This window comes from Ursus maritimus, unplaced genomic scaffold, assembly GCF_017311325.1.
Source record: "Ursus maritimus isolate PB19 unplaced genomic scaffold, ASM1731132v1 scaffold_14, whole genome shotgun sequence".
NCBI classification, from domain to species: Eukaryota; Metazoa; Chordata; class Mammalia; order Carnivora; family Ursidae; genus Ursus; species Ursus maritimus.
In genome coordinates this window covers 29,260,014-29,286,407 of record NW_024423786.1, presented here as the reverse complement: position 1 = coordinate 29,286,407, position 26,394 = coordinate 29,260,014, and the positions used below count along the sequence as shown (strand labels likewise).

General features: G+C 39.2%; 1 pseudogene; it reads left to right on the top strand.

The window, feature by feature from the left end:
* The first annotated feature begins 18,745 nt into the window (after positions 1–18,745).
* LOC103674217 lies at positions 18,746–19,959 on the top strand (annotated as a pseudogene).
* Positions 19,960–26,394: the final 6,435 nt, after the last annotated feature.

Below are 26,394 nucleotides of genomic sequence, written 5' to 3'. Positions count from 1 at the left end.
ACTAAATGTTACAAGTTGTAACCCACGACTCTAGGACTGGGCATAACCAGCAGTAGAATCTTTATTCCTTTTGTATTGTCTTTAAGAAGGATATCAAAGAGGCAACACCTGTTCTTGGCCCTTCGTGCTCCTGCTCCTTCTCGGCCCATCTCACTTCCCCAGTACAGCTGTGGAGTTGACACAGGTGGAGAGTTATATGAGGTGTCTCTGGACGACCCTTATTCCCCTCTCTCCTCCTCCCCACTGTCACTGCTCTCAGTGAGGGACACACTTTTTCCGGCCATGGTATTCTGTGCAGCCTCTCACTGTGTCCCTGTAATTCCTCCGCCAAGCCAAGCGGCAACATTTTAAGGTACAAATACTTGCATGTGGCCTTTTATGATTTCTTCAGTATTTACATAATGTCTTTTAAGTGTTTTTAAAATGTGTTTTAGGTCAGTGTTAATGGATAAGAAGTGTTGAATGATAAAGTTCTGAGTGTGTATCTAGATTTTGTATAATAATTCTATGGAAATAATTTCCCATTACAGGTCTTTGTGCTGTAAGTAGCATTTTTCCTGAGAGACATCCTTGATGTGTGGTAAGGACTGCCTGTGTTTACAGGCAGGTTTATGTCCCCTGTTAGAGCGCACCAAGCGTCGGGTCTGTGCCTCTCTCATCATTGCTGTACGTCCGGCATCTAGCTCGGTGCGACGAACATAATAGGCCTTCAGTCGGGGTTTCGCGAGTAGGTGGATGGATACTTCAACGATTTGTGAAGGATTAGCGGTTATTTATGCTTAATCTGGCTGTAATTCTGGCTGCATATAGACTTAACTTCGTGCTGAAATTATTTTTATTGCTCAATGTGTTCAACTGTATCCTAAGCGCACATAGAAAAAGTTTAGAATGTAGTTCATTTTATTTTTTCCCTAGTACTATTTCTACATTTTTACAGAAGGATGGTAGGCATTGCACCAAACCTACAGAATTTTTGCATAAAATTAAGTCAGTAGTTGCCATTTTTTAAAAGACTCCAAATTGTGGGGATGATTGGTAGCTAAGCAATCATATAACTGGAATAAACCCTGGAGATAATTTAATAGTACTTGTGTACATTTCTTGTGTGCTTCCTATGTGAAAGGCTTTGTACTAAGTACCTTACAAACATGTTCTCATTCACCCTTTTCTCTTTTTGCCTCAGACTCTAGTATGGCTTGGCACTGCACTGTTATAGATCCTGTCTTCATTGAGAATGTTGATATTTTGTTCAGTGTGAATTTTTTTGCATTAATTTTGACTTTTTAAAAATATGGTATTAAAATATTATTTAGCTTGATTGCTGAGTTTTTTGGCATCCCCTTAAATTTTGTACCCTATTTCTGGCAACATCTTTAAAAGATTAGGACTCTTCTTTTTCTCCCTGTAGAGATGAGGACGCTGGAAGTGAGAGTAATTGCATTTGCCCAAGGCTTTTAAGTGCCAGTAATGGTAGAACCAAAACTGAAATCTGGTGACTTGACAGGTCAGCCCTCAGCTTAGGCACATAATCTCACAGATGGGGAAATGAGAAGCAGAGGCGTGTGAGGCTGGTTGGAGTTGCTCAATAGCTCTGCACCAGGACCCAACTAGAACCCAGGATTCCCCACTGTCACTGGAATAGCACCATGAGCTTTTCCTTGTAGATGCATGATACTTAATCTCGAGGCTGCATCAGGGTGCAGAATTCATTCTTTCAGTAAGTGTTTATTAAGCACCTCCTAGGTTCTGCACACTATGTACATGGTATAATGATGGCTGACCTCCCCGGCATGGAAGCTGGGAAAAGGTAATCTTAGAAGCCACTCATTCATTCATTCGTTCATTCATTCACTCTGCTAGGCTCTGGGATACACAAAAGAATAAAAGTCTGGGAGGTCCACTAAAAAGAGAGGTACAGAGATATGCAACTAAAAAATTGGGATAAAATATAATACACTCAACCATGGAGGGACTCAGAAGTTACAGAGCATCTGTTCCAGATTCTGAATGTTGGGTAGCTTTGGTTTAGGGAGCACCTTCAGAATATAAAATGTTATGTTATGCTCTGGCAGAAGAGGATTCAGAGAAATATAAAGTAAGCTTCCTGCCTTTCAGAAGTTCATAGTCAACTTGAAGAAAAGGACCACATGCCCAGAACATGTCCAGGATTTACCCGACTTCTTCATTTGATAGTTGACCCTTTTAAGGATTCTCATAGCTTATAGCACTTCTCTGTCATGGAAACATTCATTTATTCCTTCAATAATTAAGAATGTATTGCACCTACTATGTACCAGGCATTCTTCTAGGTGTTGGAGATATTAGCGTACATAAAATGAGTAGGGCCTCTGTTCTCATGAAGCTGTATAAACAAACTAACTTGGCATAGCGATGAACACCTAAAGGTGATGGGACAGTTTGGTAAAGGAAGGTTTCTCTAAGGCATTGACATCTGAGCTGAGACCCAAATGATGAGAAGAATCCATCAAGCAATGATGTGGAACAAGAACATCGGGAAGCAGTCAATGTAAAGACCCTAAGTACAATGACCAGCTGTGCTGGAAAGAGCAGGGAGAATAGTTTCAGATAAGGTAAGAGACATGCAAAAGGCCAGACCATGTGCTGCCTCACAGGACAGGGTAAAAATTTAGGATTTTAATCAAAATTTATCCATCTTGGGGGCACCTGGGTGGCTCAGGCTGTTAAGCGTCTGCCTTCTGCTCAGATCAAGATCCAGGGGTCCTGGGATCGAGCCCCGCATCAGGCTCTCTGCTCAGTGGGAAGTCTGCTTCTCCCTCTCCTGTCTCTTCCCTCTGCTTGTGCGTTCTCTCTCTCTCTCTCAAATAAATAAATAAAATCTTTTTAAAAATTATCCATCTTGTAATTATTTAACATCTACCTTCCAAACTAGAAAATAAGATCCATGGGGCCAGGTCTTTGTTCCTTTTGTTCTCCATATTCTTGCCAACACACAGTGTAACGCATGGTGTAGAGTTGCTGCTCAATGAGCATTTTTGGAATGATGAAGAATAAACAGAAATATGTCTTTTAGGAACTGTGTCATTCTGATGGAATTTTGGATACATATTGTCTGTTTTAAAAGTTCATTTTGACATATTTATTTTTACCATCTTTTTCTTCTCAACCCCCAACTTTAATGAACCATCTGTGTCTCCATGGGCAAAAGCTATACGAGAAAGAAGATAGTAGGATAAGGGGTCCTTGCTGAAAAGTTTGTCTTAGAATTTGACTTCAGTAAGGAAATGGATGGTCCTCTCCCAATCTTGGGATTTAAGAGTCTAATAAATACTCCGTCCTTGGGTTCATGTAATCTAGTGTAATAACGCCCCAGCTACGGGGAGTCAGGCAGATCTAGCTATATACCCTGGCTCCACTACTTGGTCAAGTTACATGACCCCTCTAAACCACAGTTTTTTCATATAAAAAGTGAGATTAACAGCATCCAGCGTATAGAACTGTTGCCTTGATCAAATCCAATAACATAGACCATGGTGAACACAGAGATGGGCCAACCACAGGCCCCTTCAGGGAAGAACTCGCTGTCAGGCTGCAGGGAGTGCGGGAAGCAGACGTTGCAGCTGGCACTTCTCCCTCAGCTGCAGAGAGCCCCACATTCAAGGTCATGCCCTTCCTGGGGTAGCCCACACCTCACGAGTAACAGGGGTGTAAGTATGCAGCTTGGCTATTTCAGCCTAATGCAGGATTCCACCTCACCTCAGAATTCCCCACCAGGTTGGCTGAGAATTTGGGGGCCTTCTTCCTCTGCCCTGTCCTGCTTTCTCCTCCTTCCTTTCACACCGTTGATCTCTGATAAACACCCTGCACCCCAAAACCCAGCTTAGCGTCTGGTTTCTGGAGAACCCAATCTGAGACACATGCCAACTGCTGTTGCTGCTGCTTCTTATTATTATCATTATTATTACTTTTATCGGCCCTAATGAAGACAAGAGTAAAACTGCTTGCTTGTTCTCAATATGATATTCTATGACGGTATTGAGACTAAAATTTTTCAAGGTCATTGCCGGGACTTTTGAGCCTAATACTCTGTCTATTGGTCTGTCTGTCTCTCTCTCTCCCTTATGAATGTGGATTCATTCATGTATCCTAAATCATGAGTGACAACGGTGGGCCAGGCTAAATGCTGGGAAAGAGAATAATACAACGAGCATCGCACAAACATTTTAATTGGCCTCAGCCAGACGCAAAGGTAAGGGTGGGACTTACTGGCCTCCGGAAGTGATCTTGCAAATGTATAGCTGGCCCTGAAGCAGGGGCTGCAAGAAGGAATGCGAAGGAGGAGACAATCCAGGGGTTCCACAGAGCAGGGCAACAGCTAACTACTCTTTTGGCAGAAAGGGGAAAGTTACAGTTGGCCAAGGTCGCTGTGTCTACTACCACGTGCATCTGTTTTCTCTCAGGCTTATCCACAGGTGACAGGGGAAACGTGTGACTCCCTGCGTGCATGGAGAGTCTGACTCCAGCTGTGGCCAAAGGTGATGAAGAGGAACATGTGAATAGTCAAGAACATACGAGCACCATCAGGAAACAGAAACACTTCTAAGGTCCTTTTACTCAATCATTTCCTGAGCTGGCTGGTTGCAAAGCCCAGCGATGACACCGGGGGTAAGAGACACAGAAATAAGTAGGACAGTCTCTAGCCTCAAGACACGAAAGGCCTTTGAGTAGAGACTAAGACCTACACAGGCCAACTGTACAGAAGGTAGGGGATTCTTATGAGTGTTTGGGTGAGAACACCACATATTCATGAACATAAAGTAATTTCTATTTTCTCATTTATTCACCAGAAAGAAGAGATTTTTCTTATATCTGAGTCCTTACCATGTCTCTTATTACAGCACATGAGCTCAAATATCTTAATTTGGAGGATGAATTACTGAACCAAAACTGACTGCAACAATGCTTTTTGGGGATGATTATGGAGGTCACCTGATATTGTCTTTGCTTTTTGGTTTTTTTTGTTTTTGTTTTTGTTTTTTTGGAGAGTGAGAGAGAAAGAGAGAGAGAGAAAGCACGAGCGGGGGTAGAGAGGTAGGGGGAAAGAGAGAGCACAGAGCCTGACTCAGGGCTAGATCTCATGATCCTGAGACCATGACCTGAGCCGAAATCAAGGGTCAGATGCCCAACTGACTAAGCCACCCAACTGCCCCCATCTTGTTTTTAAAAATAGATAAAAAGAGATTTAAGATAGGTGCAGAAAGTCTTCCTGAATGTATGACCTCACATATCCACGAGTCATATTATTTGTAAACAAACCTTTGAAAGACCATTTTAGAAAGCAATTCAGGACTTTCATGTCAGCAGGGCAGACACTAGATAAACAACACCACCGAATGAAGCAAGTAAAAAGCTGGATTAAAAACATAAAAACGTCTCTTTAAGTGCTTTGCTGGGCTAGGCTGGAAAGAAGGATTCTCCAGAGGCCAGGAACAGAGAAGCATGGTTCCTGGGAGACATTCTTCTGAGACTCAAGGACTTGAACTTTGGCGCTGACCTCTGCTCAGAGTGGGTGTCTGAGGGCTAAGGTTGGGGGTGCAGAGGGGTGCTAATGTGGTGTTGTCACATAAAGTAGAAACTCAGACAGGTTGTACCCTCAGTGCAAGGAGCAAGGAGAAATAAACCTCTCATACTGAAAGCAACCAGAATAAAACAGGTCTGATGAAGGCAGGGAAAAAAAAAAAAACCTCCCCTGAGAATTTGTAACTACAAGCCAGGCTTCACCTGGGTTTGCAATCCAAATTCTACTGTGTGATGACAAAACACTTCCAGAATAAAATTTAATATAAAGGAGGGGGTGCCTGGGTGGCTCAGTTGGTTGTGCCCGACTCTTGATTTCTGCTCGGGTCATGATCTCGGGGTCGTGAGATCGAGCCCCCCGTTGGGCTCCCCATTCAGCATGGAATCTGCTTGAAATTCTCTCTCTTCCTCCCCCTTTGCCCCCCCCCCACTCACTCTCTTTCTCTCAAATGGAAAAATAAATAAAATATTTTAAAAAAATAAAAATAAATAAAATCTAATATGAAGGAGGACAGGATAATTTAAAGGCTGTGTCTTTTCATCCATAAAACTATAACAATTAAAAACTTTCATCTCTATTACACAGGTACACCTAATTATCATATTTTAAAAAAACAGAAAATACAAAAAATTTTAAAAAGAACAATTTGCAACAAACTCTGTGTATTCTAGTGAATGAATAAGAAATCATAGATAGTTTTAAGGAGAGCAACCAAGGCTAGCTTCGAGAACAAAGCAATTATAAGAAGCATACTACAAAGAACGACTTGTTCTAACTATTTGCTTAACTTTTTTCTAACCTTTTCTTTTTCCTTTTTTTTTTTTTTCCTTTCTGTGAGAAAAGCTTCGGGAGACATTTTGGACAGAACAAAGTGATATGATTCTCCTTGTTAATTTCCTCAAGAAATGACAGCCAGTAGCTTTCTTTCATTATATCAATATTGAAGCTTACCAGGAATGATATTAGACTTCCCCTGGATGCCATGGGACTCAGCCCAAGAAGATCTCAAAAGGCTTTACAAGACAAATTGGGAAGAGGAAAAATGTTAGGTATTGGTAAGTATTGAGGTCACCAGGGAAAAGCAGTATAAAGAGAATAATTATCTGGCATACCAACGTTTTCCTCTGGTTATCAGCTTCACTATTCTGGATGTTCAAATTTGCCTTCTTTGATCAAAGGGAACCAAAGAAGGCTGTAAAACACATGATTTAAATAGTCAGCCTCCAAATTTCATCCAAGTTGATTTTTCCTCCGTTATATGATTTTCCCACCCCTCAACACTCCTTTTTGCAGACATCCCTACTATATATAACTTGAAGTAATTCAAGCATCATCATAAATTTAGCTGTTGATAAATGCTCACCAGTGCCTAAATAATTAGTAGTAGCTCTGTAACAGGAACAGGGTTTGGTAGTCAGGCTGGAACTATTTTAAATCCCAAACAAGATGTCTCAGCATGATTCCCTTCATACTATGAAAATACATCTGCAGAGTATTTCATTAACATAAAGGTACTTCCTTAGTAAATCAGAACTAATTTCATCTTTCTGATGGATGCCTTCAATAGGAAAGGCCAGAGCCCACCCTCTTCATTTATTTCTGAGGCAGTCCATAATAAAAAGGTGGATGATTGTTCTCTCACTAAAGTCAGATATCTAGCTATACTCACCAAAAATTGCCAAAAAGATTGTATTTCGTGGCAATCTAGGGAGGAACATAAGAGTGGACCATGAAATAAAAAGGTACATTTTGGAGAGAACCTTTGTTGGTTGTCACCCCTGCATACCCTCTAAGCCTTTACCCTTTTTAATGGGACCTCAAACTTCTCAGGCATGAGGTTTGGCTGGGATTAAATTCTCCAAAGAGTCCAAGGGTAGGCTCTGACTGGTTTATGTCAATCAGTGTTTCCTTCTAGCCAGAGTGAATGGCTTTTTGGAGGAATTCTGAGAAAGAAGAATCCTCTCTTTTCTGTGGGAGCTACCAAAAGAACTTTCTCCTGTCTGCTAAAACAGAACACTGTCACCCCTATTCCTGATGCCAGCCTTTGGTGTCCATAAAAGATACCAATCTTTAAATGAAACTGATGGTAAGGAAGACAGAAACAAAAAGAAACAGGTCTCCTAGTGACATCGGTGAGCCCCTAGATCAATCTATACCTGAAGCCTGCCATCCCACTGCACTTTTCAGTTAAATAAGCTGGTAAGTCCCTCTTATTATTTAAACTACTCTAAATGGGTTATCTGTTACTTATAACCAAATGTTTATAAATAAGAGATACTTGCAACCTGGTTAATTATGAATGGACACTGGAACGAGATTAGAAGATAAACACCCTTTAAAAACCAGACTCGAATAAAATTATCCAGATGTCAGAAAGAGTCACAGCTTAGACAGGGTAGGGCATCTTCCTCGACAAGAAAATGTAGCCTGGTGTTTAGTAAAGTTGAATCCATTACAATGAAAAGATTTTAACATTAACATGTGGAGAAGTCTATTATTGCTGATAGAGTGGCAGATTTTGTTAAAACACTTCAGTTCACCGTGGAAAAAAGAGCTGAGGCTAATACCTCAGTCCATCCCTGTGCATAGACTGCGAAGAAAAAAAAAAGCCAGTGCATAATTTCCTCCATTGTCTCCATGGCGATTTGCAAAGTCTCCATCATGAAATGTTTAATCTAAGAACACTACTTTGCTTTGCTTTGTTTTGTGTTTGAGCAGAAAGATGAAAATTCAGAGATATTCTTTGGACATCCCAGATAAAGACTGGGGGGGGGCGTTGTTTCGTTTTGCTGTTTAGCTTTCTGGTTTTGTTTCTGTTTTTTTCATCTTTCCCTTGTTCTATTAAACACCACTAAGAAGTGGCGCATTTAGAGGTTTCCTTGGTGTATTCTATGCTCCTTCGGTTGGCCAGTGTCCACCACCTGCCCCCCTTTCCCCCATCCACCTGGTTACAAACTGGGTTCCTGGCAGCCATGATTAGTTAATAGGTCCCCGCCCACAGGATTCAGTTCATCCATCAGGGATGGATGCCTATTCCACCAAGCCAAGCAATTTCTTCTCTAAAAATGTCGATTTGGAACCAAGAGAGTGTCAAGTTAATTTGTTCCCTAAAGCTGGGATTGAGTGGCCATCCTCAACCATGGAGCCTGGAAAGTTAAGAAATCGAGTCTGCAGTGACATATTATTATAATAAGGAGAATTCAAAAACTAACAGTGACTGAGTGCTTACTAAGTCGCAGGCACTGTGATCAGCACTTCGCCCTCGTGACTGCTTGGTGCTTAGGGCCACCTATGAGGAAGCTGCTGTTCTGGTAGTTACTTTACAGAGGAGCACAATGAGTGGTTAAGTAAATTGTGCAAGAACAGAGGGCTCACGTCACAGCAAAGATTCCGACAATCTGTCTGACAATCTGTCCTCAGAGCATTTGCTCCAAACCTCCAAAACCCATCCCCGCTGTTGCTCGGCGCCTAAGGTCCGCCCTCTTGGAAACCTGCAAAACCACCCAGCATTTCTCTCATAAAGTTTCCCTTTTTTATTAGTTTACTGTGGTTTCTGTTTCTTACAACCAAAAATGTCTTTAAGGAGCACATTAGTGACAATCAGGAATCAACCTTTATAGCTCCCAGGAACTCAATAATCGGTGAGTAAATGGATAAATAAGCAAACGAACGTCTCAGGACCGCAAAGCTGTCTCTGCAGTGGGCTCCTGGGCATCTTAATTCATGGGTAACTTCAGACTCCGATCCGCCGCGCCACGCCTCTCGTTTGTGCCCTGTGCACAGCAGATGCTCCATCCGTGGGCATTTCGGGAGTAGGCGGATAACTTCCTGGAAACAAAGCAAGTTCTTCGCGTTCTTGAGAGGTGCCACAGACAATACCCCTCCTCGGCAGGCTTGGCGTTTTGAAGGCCAGATGTAGGACTCGATCAGTAGTTAGCATCCAGGCGGGAAATGATGCATTGAGGTTGGATTCTTGAAAAGTAAACTGTATCACTTATGACTGTATCACTCAAGGCTGAGAATTGACTTTTGGAGTCAAGTAAATCTGAACGTGACGCCCCCCCCCCCCACCCCCCAGTTGACTCTACCTCTAGCAGCTTTCCACATTGGAAAACTTTCTTAATGTTTCTAAGTTTTATAAATTTTTAAAATATTACCTTGGGGATTGAGAAAGTACCCCAATAAAACTACAGAGAAAGAAACAACAACCATATTTTCCTCAGAATTAATTGCCATTACAGCTTGGCTTATTTGCCTCTACCTTCTGTGTTTGCTTGCAGGCTAACTGATTGGTTTAAGAAAAAAAAATCACACAATGATGTTCCTAGAAATTATATGCATTCAATATAAAGAATCCAAACAATGCAGAAAAATAAGAGGGAAGCTTGTTTTGATGTTGCCAAATTCTACCATCCAGAAATTCCTATTATATATATCAGGTGAATATTATCATGGAACTTTTTCTAGGTATGTGCAGAGAGAAGGTTGTCTACTTAGGTAAACAAATTGTTAGTAAATAGATGAGATAGATGGATAGAAGAGCTTTAGTGAAATCAGATATTTTTAAAAATCAGATGGCTTTTAAATAAAATATCAAATTTAATTTTATTTGACTTTAATAGGGAAAAAAACCCCGAAGGGTATTATTCTTGAATTTTTTAAGATCGAATTTTCTTAGATTAAGACCCCTGAGTTTCAGCTGATGCATATACAAGTATCCCCAGCCCCCCTTACATTGACATGTCCTGAATTTCAGAAGATCGTCACATGCTTGTTTGCTTGTCTTAACTGGGGTAAAATGTAGATATTGTAAAATTCACCGTTTTAACCATTTTAAAGTCTACAATTCAGTAGCATCTGGCACATTCACAATGTTGAACAAACACCACCTCTATCTAGTTCCAGAACATTCTTACCACCTCAAAAGGAAATTAAGCATGCAGTCTCTCCTCCCTCCTTCTTTCAGTCCCTGATAGCCATTAATCTGCCTTCGGTCTCTATGAATTTGTCTATTATAGGCCTTTCATAGACATCGAATCCTAGAATATGTGGCCTTTTGTGTCTGGCTTCTTTCATTTAGCCTCGTGTGTTTGAGGTTCATCTGTGTTGTAGCATGTATCAGCCCTTCGCTCCTCTTGTTGGCTGAATACTGTTCCCCTGCATGGCTATCCCACAGTTTGTTCATCCATTTATCAGTGGAGGGACATCTGGGCTGTTTCCACATTTTGGCTATTGAGAGGAATGCTGATATGAATGTTCATGTACAAATTGTTGTGGGGAGACTTGTTTGCAATTCTTTGGGGGTACATACCTAAGAGCAGAACTGTTGGATCATGTGGTAATTCTGCTTTTAACTTTTGGAGAAACCACCAAACTGTTTTCCGTATCAGCTGCGCCATTTCATATCCCCTGTTTTGATTTTCATCACTCACTCCACATCTTCAAAGCCTTCCTTCTGAAAGAGGTTAAAAAACCCTAAGGCCAGTTCCAGTACCTTTCCAACCATATTCTGCCAGTTGCTCTCTATTTTACTTGAACTGTGCAGTCAGTCACAAAGGCAATTCTCACGTGAATGCATAACTCTGGGTCGGAGTTCCCAACCTAGAACCACTACCAATCAACCAAACAGGAAACAGAAATTAAACCTTTCGTCCTCCTTGTGTTACGCCTCCTCTCATCTCTTAATGGCTTAGGCCATCTTGCTAACTTGGAAAACCCTACTGGTTTCCCTAGTCTCTGATGACTACTTGTTTTTAAGACCCAGATCAGACCCATTCTCCATGATTATTCCAGTTCCCCTCCTGTGAACTCCCAGAACCAATTTATTGTCTGTGCCCATAGTTTGTGCTTACTATTATGACTTTTGTTTACATGCATTGATATTCTCTTCGGGATAAAGGATGAAAGGCACATACACTTGAATGGACAGAAAGTGGGTCAGAGAAGTCAGAGCAGACTTGAGTTCACACTGTATTTAGCTGTAAACTCTTAGGACTACCTCCATTTCCTCTCCTACGGAATGGGGGGGGGGGTTACGACACAGATATAGGCTGGTCGTGATGGTTAGAGATAATGCTTATAAAGCATATAGGAGGTCACTGGTAAATTGTAAAGATAAAGTCTATGTCATCATGGATATCTTGTATCTCCCATGTGTCACCGCCAAGCAATGCACAGAGTAGGAGCTCAGAAAATGTTAGCGGATTGTTGTTTTCATTCCATCAGCTTTTGGTGAAGTGTGAGAACCAGGCAGAACCTCTTCCCTTTTTGTTATTTGTTAGTATTTTGTGTGTATTCATTTCCCTATCTATTTACACTTACCTCTTTCCAAAAAGTTGATGGGACATATTTTCTTGTCTAGATAGGTTCTTCCCCCAAAATCCTCTCAAAATAGTCATGGACACAGGAACGTGCCAGAAGGTCTATTTTACAATCATATCCCTTAATAGATAATAATTCAATTGGACAATTATTAGCTCCCATTTACTAAGTGGTCACTGTGTGCCAGGCTCTGACTCTGCATTTCACATTATTCCCCCTGAACCGTCACCATAACCCTATGATTTGAGAGGAACAATTATCATTGTTCTCAGGTGAGAAAACCGAAGCACAGGGCAGGTACACAGCTTCTCAGCCAGTGGCCAATGTGGAATTTGAACATGCCATCCGACTGATGCCAAGTCCATGCTCTTAACTCATATACTATATACTCTTGCTCCAGAAGGAGCAAGTTTTAAATCACATGGAATTTCACCTTATCAAGTACCTACGGAAGGGAGTAAAAAGGCCTCTGAGAAACTGGTTTGAATCTATTAACAAGGAGAGGTGAAATGAAATGCCATCAACACTAATATACCCAACTCCTGAGCTTCGCGAGAAGTCAGGTGGCACAGGTCAAATCGCATTTTCCCCAAAAAAATAACAAACGAAATAACAGCTTTCAGCCCCAACATATTTCAACATTAATAAAACCTGACGTGATCATGCAGTCTTTCAATGATTAAACCAACGTTCGTGAAACACTACTCTGTGCCAGGCACTGGGCTGATCACATGACACTTTTGAATGTTGAAAGAGGATTTATCCCACATGCTTAACTGTTGGATGTGTTGTATATTTCAGGAAGAACATTGAAGCTGCTTTGTCCTTCTGGACGGGACTGGTAATTAGCTAGTAGGAATGAGGTTAAAGAGGAATTTGAGTTTGTATTAAAAGCTCGATCGGTTTCTCCATCAATATTACTATAATTTGAGTAATTCTTATCACTTTTCTAATGTGAAAATTAAATATTGGCTAAGCCTAAGAATTTCAAGTGTTTAAAAAAAATCAAGTGAAGATGGAACAATTCAAGCACGCTATTAGAATGAGACCACACATCCTGTGTTTATACTCTGGCTATGGGAGGCAAAACAAGACACCCCTCTCCCCCAAAGATGTCTACATCTTAATCCCTGGAACCTGGGAAAATGTTACCCTATGTGACAATGGGGACTTTACAGATGTTATTAAGTATCTTGAGATTATCCTGGATTATTCAAGTGGGCCCAAAGTAATCACAAGTATGTTTATTAAGAGGGGAGCACAGGTGGACAAAAAGAAGATACAATGAAAGAAACAGGTTGAGGTGATACAGGGCCAAGGGTCAAGGATGTATGTGACTTCTACAAGCTGGAAAGGCAAGGAAACAGATGCTCCCCCCAAAGTCTCCAGAAGGAATGCAGCCCAGCCAACACTTGGATGTTGCCCACCAATTATGGGTCTCCAGAACTGTAGGATGATAAGTTTGTATTGTTTTAGGCCACTGAATTTATGGTAATTTTTAGAGTAATAGTAATAAACTGGCAGACAGACCTTTTTGAATCATAAAATGGTCAGATACTATATTACCTCTGAATATCAGATAAGGCATCATTTAAAAGAACAGGAACTGTCTTTTCGTACTATTGTTTTTAAAATCTTGAGGAAAACAAGCATGTTCCCTTTAGGGAAGGCAGAGGGAAGAGAGAAGGCAGAATGGCACACGGTGCAATCTGACCTTATGGAGAGGTCAGGCCTACTTTTTATATACATGGGGAAAACGCAAATTCAAAAGACGGTTATAAGTGTCATCCACATGAAATCTATACAAACCCTTACTCTGTGGTTCAGTTTCAACACACAATCACATTCAAAGAAGCAAAAACCAGAGAGAAAATCATGAGTTAAAAAAATCTCAATTCAAACTTTCAAGAAAATTACGAAGGAGAGTATTCGTTCTTAATAGATAATTTCTTGGGGCACCTGGGTGGCTGAGTCGGTGAAGCATCCAACTCTTGATTTTGGCTCAGGTTATGATCTCAGGGTCATGAGATTGAGCCCCGAGTCGGGCTCTGCACTGCTGAGTGTGGAGCCTCCTTGGAATTCTCTCTCCCTCTCCCGCTGCCCTTCCCCGCCCGTTCTCTCTAAAATAAAATAAATAGATAGATGATAGATAGATAGATAGATAGATAGATAGATAGATAGATAGATGATAGATAATTTCTCAAAATTCTGTTGGGGCTTCTCTCATTCTCTGTCTGTAGCATTAGCTCCAATAACACTCTCTCTCTACCACCCAACACTGTCTGCAGCACCCAGCTCTTTGCCACCTCTTTAGCCTAGCTCCTCTCTCCCCTCCAAACCTCAACCATGGATGTATATATTTGCCACTCTCAAGCAGGGACTGCTAAACATCCTACAATGCACAGGCCAGCCCCCAAAACAAAGAAGTATTTGGCACCAAGTCTCAAGGTGCCAGGCATGTACATGAACTGAGTCTCTCCACCTTGATTTTCATTTAGGAACACCCGGATCCTGTATAATAAACGTAGCTCCTTGACTAATGCACCAGCAAGACTCCTTCCTCTTTAGAAATGAGGGGACGAAAGCACTTGTAATCTCTCAAGATTCAATATGTTGTTTCAACTCTGTCCCATAAGAATTCAATGCAATAACATATACAGAGTGTCCAGCATGGCTGCAAAAACCATGGATGCTGATGGGTGCTCAAAAACATATTAGTTCCCATCTCTTTTCCCAGAAGGGAATGAAGAATCCAATTTATTCATAATATGGTATCCCCAAGATAATAGCATCTCTGCCTACTGTGTCCTCCCACCGCAGAGCGGCCTCAAATTTTTGAATATTTAAATTATAGAAATTGTGCTATAAGAGAGAGTAATGCATTCCCCAGGAGAATCAGGTTTTAGAAATAAGAACATCAGAAAAACAGCAAAGAGGATTATTGAAACCCAGTGTTCAGCTGCAGAATATTGAAGGTTCCAATTAATGTTTCAATGTTTAAAATAAAACTTTTTATCGAGTAGCATTCACAATGTGTATGAAAGGAAATGACTTCTACCTGTTTTTCAAAAATACCTCATTTTTATTATGATGACCACGAAAGCCTTTGCATTGAAATATAGACTCTATATATTGAATATGTAGAGTTGAAATATTGAAAATTTTATATATAGAATTCCAATTTGCCTGTATATGTGCTTTTTAAAAACTGTGATAAAATACCCAGATCATAAAATTTACCATTTTAACCATTTTTTAAAAGATTTTATGTATTTATTTTAGAGAGAGAGAGAGCACATGCGAGCAGGAGTAGGGGGGCGCAGGGGGGGGGAGGAAGGAGGGACAAAGGGAGACGGAGAAGCAGGGAGCTGAGCAGGGAGCCCAATGATTAAGATGCGGGGCTCAATCTCAGGACCCCTGGACCGTGACCTGAGCTGAAGGAAGATGCTTAACGGGCTGAGCCACCCAGGCGCCCCCCATTTTAACCATTTTTCAGTGCACAATTCAGTGGCATCAAGTACAAAAACACTGCTGTGCAACCATCACCATCATCCATCTCCCGAACTTTTTTCATCTTGCAAAACGAAAACTCTACCTAAGAAATGGTAACTCCTCCTTTCCCCTTCCCTCCAGCCCCTGGCAACCACCATTCTACTTTCTGTCTCTCTGAACTGGACAAATCTAGGTACCTCATACAAATTGCATCATACAGTATTTGTCCTTTGATGGCTGGCTTATTTCATTTAGCATAATATCCTCAAGTTTCACCCATATTGTAGCAGGTGATAGGATTTCCTTCCCTTTAAAGACTGGACGATATGCCATTGTGTCTACACCTAACATTTTGTTTAGCCATTCATTCATCAGTGGCCACTTAAGTGGCTTCCACCTTTTGCCTGTAAAAATAATGCTGTGATACACATGGGAATAGCATATGTGTTTTTAATGCTCAAGTCACGGTGATTAAAGAACTCATCCATGTACATGAGATTTGTACGTGTTTAACATGGACCTCACTTTACTTCTACCGCCCTCTGAAAATGTTACAATAAGTGAAGCTTTCTAAAGAAAAATTAAATAAAACAACAACAAAAGATGACAATTATAGTAAGGCCAAGATTATCTATACAGTTTTATAAGGGTTGAAGGCATGGTGCTCCAGCACCAGCAACTCTGGGCAAGTAACCTAACATTCCAATAATAGTTTTTATCGTTTATTGAGTACTTACTAAAACACCAGATATTGAGATAAGCACTTTACACGTAGGAACTCATGAAATGATCGTAACGATGCTATGAGAGGTATACCATTAGTATTCCCATTTAGCAGTTTAGTATCTAGCTGTTGAGCATATATGCTAGAGCCATATTGCCTAGTTTCAAATCCTGGCTTCTCTACCTCTTGGCTATGGGACCTTGGCCAAATTATTCAACCGTGCATGAATTTCCTTGTGGAATAATGATGATACTATCCACTTCAGAGTACTGTTATAAAGATTGAGAAGATGTATGTGATCTTTCATTTCAGGACTTTGCGTGTAGTTAGTACTCCATAAATATTACATGTTAATATTTCCATCTACTTCTTACTCAAAACAATCCAGGTACATTTGTTCCCCATTCTTGGGAGTACAAAGTCATGTCTGAAGAGTGAGTACAGAATTTGCAACTAATGTTAATATTAACTTAAGTTACACATCATTAAGAAATGCTATGATTTTGGGGGCGCCTGGGTGGTTCAGTGGGTTAAGGGTCTGACTCTCAATTTCAGCTCAGGTCATGATCTCAGGGTCCTGGGATAGAGCCCCACATCGGGCTTTGCGCTCAGCATGGAGTCTGCTTGGGATTCTCTCCCTCCCTCTCCCTCTGCCTCTCCCCCCAGTCAAGCCCTCTCTCTACTCTCTAAAACGAATAAATAAAATCTTTTTTTTTTAAAGAAATGCTATGATTCTGAAAGTTGATGTTTGTATCAAGCACCAATCATCAAAGCTGTATCAACCCCATTTTTTGGATAGCTCTTCACCTTTGGGTCCAACCTAACAAGACCCTGCTTAGACCAGTTCTCTCAACCCTGTTCAACAGACAGGAAACATCCACCCAATATGACAAATACGCAAGGCAAAATCTTTGCATTGGATTAATTCTACTGAGTAAACTGTTCTTTGAAAGAAAGTCTACCTCTTCCAAGAAGAAATCCCTAAGTGGCTTCTGTACAGAGGTGACTTTTGGTTAAATATATTTCCTGCTTCACCATTACGAATGAAACAGCTGACAAACTGAAGTTTTGCTGACCAGGAGACCATGCACAAAGTCCATGACTGATGGATTTGGTCCTTTTCTGACTCTCTCATTTCTAGGCTTTTGCATGTGCCATTTCATCCACCCAGCATATTCTTCTTTCCTGATGGAACCATTATCCATCCTTCAAGGCCCAGTTCAAAGACCATGTTCCTCCATGAAATCTTCTAGAGTCTAGCCAGTTGTAAGTTTCTTTCACCCTTCAGCTTCAACAGTGTTAATTCATACATTTCCATTGATCTTTATCATATATTTCTTTCCTTTATTTGCATACATATGTCTAGGAACCTTATCTTTTTTGTGTTTGGAATCTTCATAGCACTTAACGTGGCATGTTACAGGTGTTCAGCAAACATTGACTGGTTGGACGCTACCTATAGACTATGGCACCAACCTGTAGATGCTACCCGTGAGATTGACTCTGATCATTTAAAGCATATGCCTTGTCTGTGTCCCCCACAACCACACTCAGAGTAGACAACGTTGGATCTATTTATCTGAACAGATTCTTTGTTTTGCATTACCTTCACAATGTTTAAATACTCTAGATCGGAAAATGTGAGGATGAGAACCCCAGGAAATCAAATAGGATCATCTTTGTGTATTATAGACAGAAAAAGCTACTTCTTATACTGGATTTGGTGCTGTCCTTAATGACCTAATGGAAAGAAAAACAGGCTTTGGGATGACTTCAATAGTGTGCTATGAAGTTTCCCAAAGATAAACAATCAAACAACAAACAATTTCAAAACCCATTATGGGTAATCTCAAAGGACACTAAACTGGACCAAGTCTCATTGCAAACAAACAATTTTGGGTAGGAAGAATGGTTGGAAATACACAAACATGGACCAATACCAATTTGCAACTTCTGTGAAGAGAAAGTGGATGGGCTTTGGGATTTATCAAAGTGATTTGTAAAACTCCACAGAGCTGTGGATTAAGAATAAAGTATTAGAGAACTGGCAAGATATAAAATCCATTGGCTGATGTTACTTAGAACTGAGGAGTTCACCTTAAATGTTGAAAGGGGCTCCCTGTTTTGCCTTGAAGAATTGAGTGATACGTATTCAGAATCATCAGAGCCAATATAAACACAGAGGAAAATTGGCAAGCAATATTTGCCATGAATAATTAAGATGGGATTGCCTAAAGCCAGATTCCAGGTAATTCCTTGATGTAAAACCATACTCACTGAATTACATCCAGGGAAGTTCCCCATGTGTTAAATGGAACCCAGAGTCCCAAGATTCTGGACCTTGCTCTTGGAAAGAGAAAAAGCTGGCTACATTTCTGATGTTATCACCAGGAACTCCTGCCCACATGCTGAGTGATTTACATGCCCCATCTTCCCTTTTTCTCAAATTAAAATCATATAAATACAAAATGGTCATTATTTTAACCAGTTCAACACATTTCACTGAAAACATCTATGCTGTATTAGGACAAAAGATGATTAAGACAAAGATGATGGGAGCACTGTGAAGAAGAGGCCAGAACGACCCCTGCCTGACCAAAGCCCACACCCCTGCATCCTGGCGTCCAGCGCCTGCATCCCGCATCATCCCCATGCCCAAGAGAAAGGCTGAAGGGGATGCTCCAGGTAGTATAGCCAAGGCGAAGTTCTGCAAGTTTATCTGCTAAATCTGCTCCTCCAGAGCCTGAGTCCAAGCCTAATAAGGCCTCTGCAAAGAGGGGAGATAAGGTACCCAAAGGGAAATGGGGAGAGCTGATGCTGGCAAGGACGGGAATAACCCTGCAGTAAGCAGAGATGCCAAAACACCCCAGGCACAGAAAGCCGAGGGTGCTGGTGATACCAAGTGAAGCGTGTGCATTCCTGACACCTGGGTACTTGCGGTGACTGTACAGTGTGAAATACTATTTTTTATCAAGTTCTCTAAAAATGCAGAATTTTGTTTTAAATTTTTTAAGCTATGTTGTTATCATACAGAACACTTCATAGTTGTTTTGGGGGAAGGACATATGTTACTAATAGAATATCTCCAAAGCTAGATTGATACAGGGGAGAAACATTTTTCCCTTCTACTTTTGAGAAACTTCCTCTTAGTTCCCAGGAGGGACTCCTTGATGTTGACACACATTAGCCACCTTGACACAAATGCCTTGCGGTGAGAAAACACTACAATTCATTTTTTATGTCCTCTTCTCCCTCTCTGCCTTCACCATAGACTTGACTCTCTTAAACCCAGAGACCTGTTGGAACCTGACCCCAAAACATGGCTCCCAGTATGTCAGGCAATCTGGAGTCTACAGCATCACCATGGAGATGGCATCCCTCAAAAGAGCTCCTTTTTTACCTTGTGGACCTTCAGATGGATAATTCTGCCATCTTCATTTCATTTCCAGAAAGTCAGGATTGGTTTGTGAGAAGTTGTTGAACAATATGCTAAATGCGAAACATCAAGCCCCTGTTCAGAGCATCACATGAAGACTCCATCGGGTTTTGTAACGGCTTTCTGACTTTGGTAGTCCATTGAAGAGGGAAGTTTGTAAGTTGTTGTATCCAGCTAATGATTGTCTGCGCATGCCGGCTTGAAATACCGTGACTGTTTATGAAAAGTATCCTTAATAACGCTGGATACAGTATGAAAAAAAATACAGAGATGATTAAGACATCGTCCCTATTCTCAAGGAGCATACATTATATTAACAATAATTACAGTAAAACATGATGAATACCATAATAGAAATAGCAAAGCAGCACTCTTATCCAATGAAGAGTGAGGCCTCCAGCCTTGGTCGTGGTTTTTTTTTTTTTTATTGTGTTGACAAATCTAGAGCATTTGCATCTGCGTTTAATTTTGAGGCCTGTTTGTTGATTTCTATGAAAAAGAGGACGGAAATTTAGATTGGGATTTTGTTCAATCTGTAGGTCAACTTGGAATGAATTGACCTTAACAACATTTAGTTTTATAACCTGTAAATATGGTATAAATATCTCCATTCACTTGGTTCTTCTTTAAAATCTCATCGGTATTTTCAATGTAAAAGTTCTGGATATCATTGGTACATTTTAAGTATGTTGTGTTTGGGGACAGTACTGTACAAGGAATTTAATTTTATTTTCTCGTTTGCAGCTAACATATAAAAATACACTTCACATATATTATAAATATATTTTATATATATTATAAACACGTATTTTAATTTTTTGCTTACAGTTTGTTGATACTGGTAGATTATATTGATTAATTTTCAAATGTTGAATCAACCTTGCATAATAGGAATAAATCCACTAGTCATGGCATGTAATTTTTTCCATATATATTGTTGGATTTGTTTTGATAACATTTTGTTGAAAATCTTTACATCTAAGTTCGTGAGAGATACTGGTTTGTGGTTTTCCTTTTTATACTATATTTATCTGGTTTTGGTATCAGGGTGATATTGGCCTCATACAATGAATTGGGATGTTTCCTCTTCTGCTTTCTGGAATAGATTGTATGAAATTGGGGTTGACACCTCTTCAATGTTTCATAGAGTTTTCCATGGAAACTTTCTGGGCCTGGAGATTTCTTTTTCAGGAGCTTTCAAACTATGAACTCAATTGCTTTACTGCTTATAGGGTTATTAACTATTGGTTGAGTTTGGTAGTTCGTGGTTTTTAAGGAACTGGTCCATTTCTTCTAAATTGTCAAATTGGTGAAGATAAATGTGCTCACAGTATTTTTATTATCTTTTTAATGGCTGTGGGATCTGTAGTGTTATCCCCTTTTTCATTGCTAATATAGGGGATTTCTTTCATATATATACATTTTTTAAAAGATTTATTTATTGGGCGCCTGGGTAGCGCAGTCGTTAAAGCGTCTGCCTTCGGCTCAGGGCGTGATCCTGGCGATCCGGGATCGAGTCCCACATCAGGCTCCTCCGCTGGGAGCCTGCTTCTTCCTCTCCCACTCCCCCTGCTGTGTTCCCTCTCTCGCTGGCTGTCTCTCTGTCACATAAATAAATAAAATCTAAAAAAAAAAAAAAAAAAAGATTTATTTATTTATTTATTTATTTATTTGAGAGAGAGAGAGAGTGCATGCACATGAGCACATGTAGTGGGGAGGGGCAGAAGGAGAGAGTGAGAGAGAATCTCAAGCAGACTCCTGCTGAGCCTGAGGTGGGGCTCAATCTAATGACCCCAAGATCACAACCTGAGCCGAAACCAAGAGTCAGATGCTTAGCCCACTGGCACCACGCAGGTGCCCCATATATATATTTTTTAAACCTTTTGTTTTTTAAGTAATCTCTACACCAACCTGGGGCTTGAAATCACAACCTGAGATCAATAGTTGCATGTTCCACAAACTGAGACAGCCAGGTGTCCCTCTTTCTTGTGTATTTTTATTTTTATCAGTCTTACCAAAGGTTTATCCATTTTATTGATTTTTTTAAAGGATGAGGTTTTTTCCATTGATTTTCTCTATTATTTTTCTATGTTCAATTTCACTGATATCTGCTCCTTTCCTATTTCCTTCCATCTACTTACTCTAAGTTTATTTTGCTCTTCTTTTTCTAATCACTTGAGGTAGGAATGAAGTTTGTTGATTTCAGATTTTTCTTCATTTCTTCATTTCTAGTATAAATATTAGTGCTATAAATTTCCCTCCCAGCACTGCTTTAGCTTCATTCCATACACTCTGCTTTGTTGTTTTTATTTTCATTTAGTTAGGTTTTTTTTTTCTTTTGAGACTTCTTGAGTCACAAATTATTTACAGTCTATATGATTTCAACTCTTTCAAATGTGTTGAGGTGTTTTTTTTGTGTTTTTTTTTTTTAAGGCCAGGTTATGGCCTCTCCTGGTGAATGTTCCATAGACTCTTCTGCTGTTTGGGGGTAGAGTATTCTATGTATATCAAGATTCTGTCATTTGATTATGTTGTTGAAATAGCATGTGTGGGACACCTGGGTGGCTCAGTTGGTAAAGCATCTGACTCTTGATTTCAGCTCAGGTCATGATCTCGAAGTTGTGAGATTGAGCTGGGCATGGAGCCTGCTTGAGATTCTCTGTCTCCTTCTCCTTCTTCCTCTGCCCCTCTGCTCTCTCTCTTAAAAAAAAAAAAAAAAAAAAAAAAAGCATGTGTAACATGTGCCAAGAGGGGATATAATTGTGGATATGTCTATTTCTCCTTTCAACTCTATCAGTTTTTATTCCACATAGTCTGAGCCTCTGTTGTTTGGTGCATACACCCTGAGGATGCTTACATCTTCTTGGTGGATTCATTCATTTATCATTATGTATGCCCTTGTTGAATCTAATAATTTTCTTTCTCTGAAATCTACCTTATCAGATAATATACACTCCTGCCACTATTGATTGTTTGCATGATAAAACTTTTTTATTCTTCTTACTTTCATCCTGAAGTTAGTTTCTTATAGTTGGGTCTTATACACTCTACCAATCTGTCTTTTTATCGATGTATTTAGATCATTTACATCACAGAAGTCTGCCTTTTTTATTATTTCTTTAGGTTTCCTCTAAATCTCATTTCTGTGTTTATCTTGTTTTGATTTCCTGTGCATTACTTGAAAATTTTTTATGATTCAATCCTGCCTTATTTACAGTATTTCTTAATTCATACCTATTATAGTTTTCATTATGGTTACTCTGGGTATTTTAACATAGATATGTGACATATAACATTTATTGGTATCATCATCTAGATCTAGAATTCATGGTTGACAGTTGTTTTCTTTCAGCATCTCAAAAATAATGTGGCACTTCCTTCTGGTCTCCATGGTTTCAGATGAGAAATCTGCTATCATTCGAATTGGTGTCTTTCTCTATATAAAACATTATTTTCTGACCAGCTACTTTCAAGATTTTTTCCTATATCTTCATTTTTCAAAGTTTAATTGTATGTATCTTGGAATGGATTTCTTTGGGTTGATCATATTTGAGATTGCTCAGCTTCTTGGATCTGTATATTTGTATCTTTTACCAAATTTGAAAAGTTTTTAACCATTATTTCTTCAAATGCTTTTTCTGTCTTCTATTCCCTTTCTCCTTCTGGGCCTCTGATGATACAAATGCTGTATTTGTCATCATTCAGTGAATCTTATTGTTCTGTCCTCAAGTTTACTAATTCTGTTCTCTCATTTCTGCTCCACTCTTGACCCTAACTAACAAGTTTTTAAAATTTTTTTTTTTTTTTTTTTTTTTTTTTTTTTTAGTTCTGGGATTCCCATTTTGATTTTTTAGAGTTTCTATTTTTTTCTATTGAGATTTCCTTTTTTTTTTTTTTTCATTTTCACTTGTTTCAGGAGAATTTGTAATTGATGGTTGAAATCTTTTTTATAATGGATGATTTAAAAATCCAATTTATCTCAATAATGTTGGTGTCGATTATTATTTCTCATTGTGATATTCTTAGTTCTGATATTTCAGGTGATTTTCAATTGTATTCAGCACATTTTGTCTCTTTTATTAGGACACTATGGGTTCTATGTAAATTTTATTTTGGCAGTCAGTCACCTTAATTAGGTTTAGTGTGTGGGTCTTGGATCACATTTGTGGGTTATAGTTTCAACGGCAGTTTAATTGTCAGAGAATTTGTGACATTATTTTTATTTGCTTGGTTTATCTGGTTCCTCTGGTGCTGTCTGATAGGACAAAAGAGGTTTCCCCAGGCCAGGCTACCAGATGTCTCCTGGTGAGGGAGGGATGTAGTAGGATCTTCCTGTTGGGGAGATCCTAACTGCCTTGTTGTCTTTGAACAAGGGAGGAAAGCTTTGAGCCCTTGGGGGACAAAGAAGCTTCCTGAACCAGGCCACCTGATGTAGTTGAGGCTCTCCAGCAAGGCTCTACTTCATGTGCCTTTGTACCTCTTGGCAGAAATGGAGGATATCAGGTCTGGCAAGAAAAAAGAGACATCAGTTGGGTTTTAATGTTAAACCAATCTTGCATGCCTGGAATAAATGCTACTTAGTCATGAAATCTCTCCTTTTTATATTGTTGCATCTGATTTGCTAATTTTTTGCTAAGAATTTTTGTATCAATGCTTCTATGTTTTGTATCAGTGCATCTGAGTTTGGGTGTTAGGGTTACGCTGGCCTCATAAAATGAGTGAGGAAGTATTCTCTCCTCTGTTTCTTAATAAAGATGGTGTAATAGTGGTTTGATATCTTCCTTGCATGTTTGGTAGATTTCACCAGTGAAACCATCTGTGCCTAGAGGGCATTTTATTTGTGGGAAGATTTTTGATAATGTATTTAATTTTTAATAGATATGGAGCTATTGACATTTTCTGTTTCATCTTGTATTGGTTAGGTAAGTTGTATATTTTAAGAAATTTGTCAGTTTCATCCAGCTTGTTGAATGTTGACATAAAGTTTATAACATTAAATTGTCCTTTTAATGCCTATAGGATCTGTAACAAAAAAACACCTATTTAATTTCTGATATTGGTAATTTGTATTTTGTTTTTCCCTTGATCCTTCCTAGCTAGAGGTTTGTGAATTTTGTTGATCATTTCAAAGACCAACTTTTTGATTGGTTAATTTCCCTTATTGTTTATCTCATTGATCTGCTCCTCTTTTTTTTTTTTTTTTTTTAAGATTTTGTTTATTTACTTGAGAGAGAGATATTGAGAGCGAGCTGGGGGGTGGTGCAGGGAAGGAGCAGAGGGAGTGGGAGCAGACTCCTCACTGAGCAGGGAGCCCTGAACTTGATCCTAGGATCCTGGGATCATGACCTGAGCCGAAGGCAGGTGCTTAACTGACTGAGTCACCAGGCGCCCCTCATTGATCTGCTCTTATCCTGATTTTTTTCTTCTTATTATTGAAGTTTACTTTGCTCTTATTCTAGCTTCTTGTAAATATACAATGTTTGGTCATTGATATAAGTATTTAAAGCTTTATCTTTCCTTCCCACGAATTCTGACAGGTTGTGTGTTCTTTATCATATGGTTCAAAATATTTTCTAATTTTCCCTGTGATTCTTTTGCTTCATGAATTATTTAGAAGTAGTTGTTTAATTTCTAAGTATTGAAGGTTTTTCTAAATATTGTGTTGTTATTAATTTTTAATTTAATTCCTCTGCAGTCAGAAAACAAACTTTAAATTTATTGATACTTGTTTTATGACCTTGCTTATGGTTTATTTTTATGAATGTATCATGAGCCCTTTAAAGAATATGTATTCTTTAGTTCCTGCTATAGTAACATAAATATCAGTCAGGTCAAGGTGGTTGATAGTGTTGTTCAAGTTTTCCACATCTTTACTAATTTTTTTGGTCTAGTTTTTCTATCAATTCTTGTGATGTAATATTAAAATCCAGCACTATAATTGTGGGATTGCCTTTCTCTCTTTAATTCTGTCAATTTTTTCTCAGTATTTTGAAGCTGAGAAGTAAGAAACAGCAGGATATAGCAAGAGGCCTACATTCAAAGATATGTAAGACTGGGCATGAAGTAATGTTGGAGCTATTAATTTTCATCTTTATTAAATAATAATTGTGTGGGTAGTAATAATACCGTTATCATGCTGTTCCCAGCTCATACTGTAAGGCTTTATTACAATAAAAACAGTGTTATCAGGAGAATCTGCAAGCATTTCCAGAAAAAAATTATCATTAGATGGAGTTTAAATGAGATCCTTTATAGAAAATTATCTTAAAGTGTATAAACATGAGTAGGAGTTATCATAATCATCATCATTATAAAATCATAAATAGAGTCTTCTTCTACCCAATTCCATGCTGGAGAAGGTTGTGTTTTATCAAGACATTAGTACTCCTAAACTTTATTAGAGCTGTTTTAAAAACTCTTTAAAGAGTCATTAAACTTGTAGTCAACAGGATCTATTTTCTAGGGGAAAAAAGGGGGAGTGAGGAGATGAAACTGTTTTGAAAATTGCAAAAGGTACATTATATGGAATACAATATGATAAAATAAATTAAATAAATCTATGCATAAGCATATGGAAAGTTAACTAGAATATATGGTTAAATGAAAAAAAAAAGTTGGAAAAAACATGTAATAAGGTTTTTAAGAAATGCCCAAGTCCATAGCCACCTATGTTCATTTGTATCAGCCTAGATCCGGAATGAAACTGTTAACTGTGGACAGCTCTGAGGAAGGGTATTTCAGGATAGGAAATTGGCTGGGGGGTAGGGGGCAGGGATGAGAGGGGCACTTTCACTTTTTACTTTCTAGAGTGTATATTATTTGTGTCTTCTTTGACAACCAAAGTGCATTACTAAACAATATTTT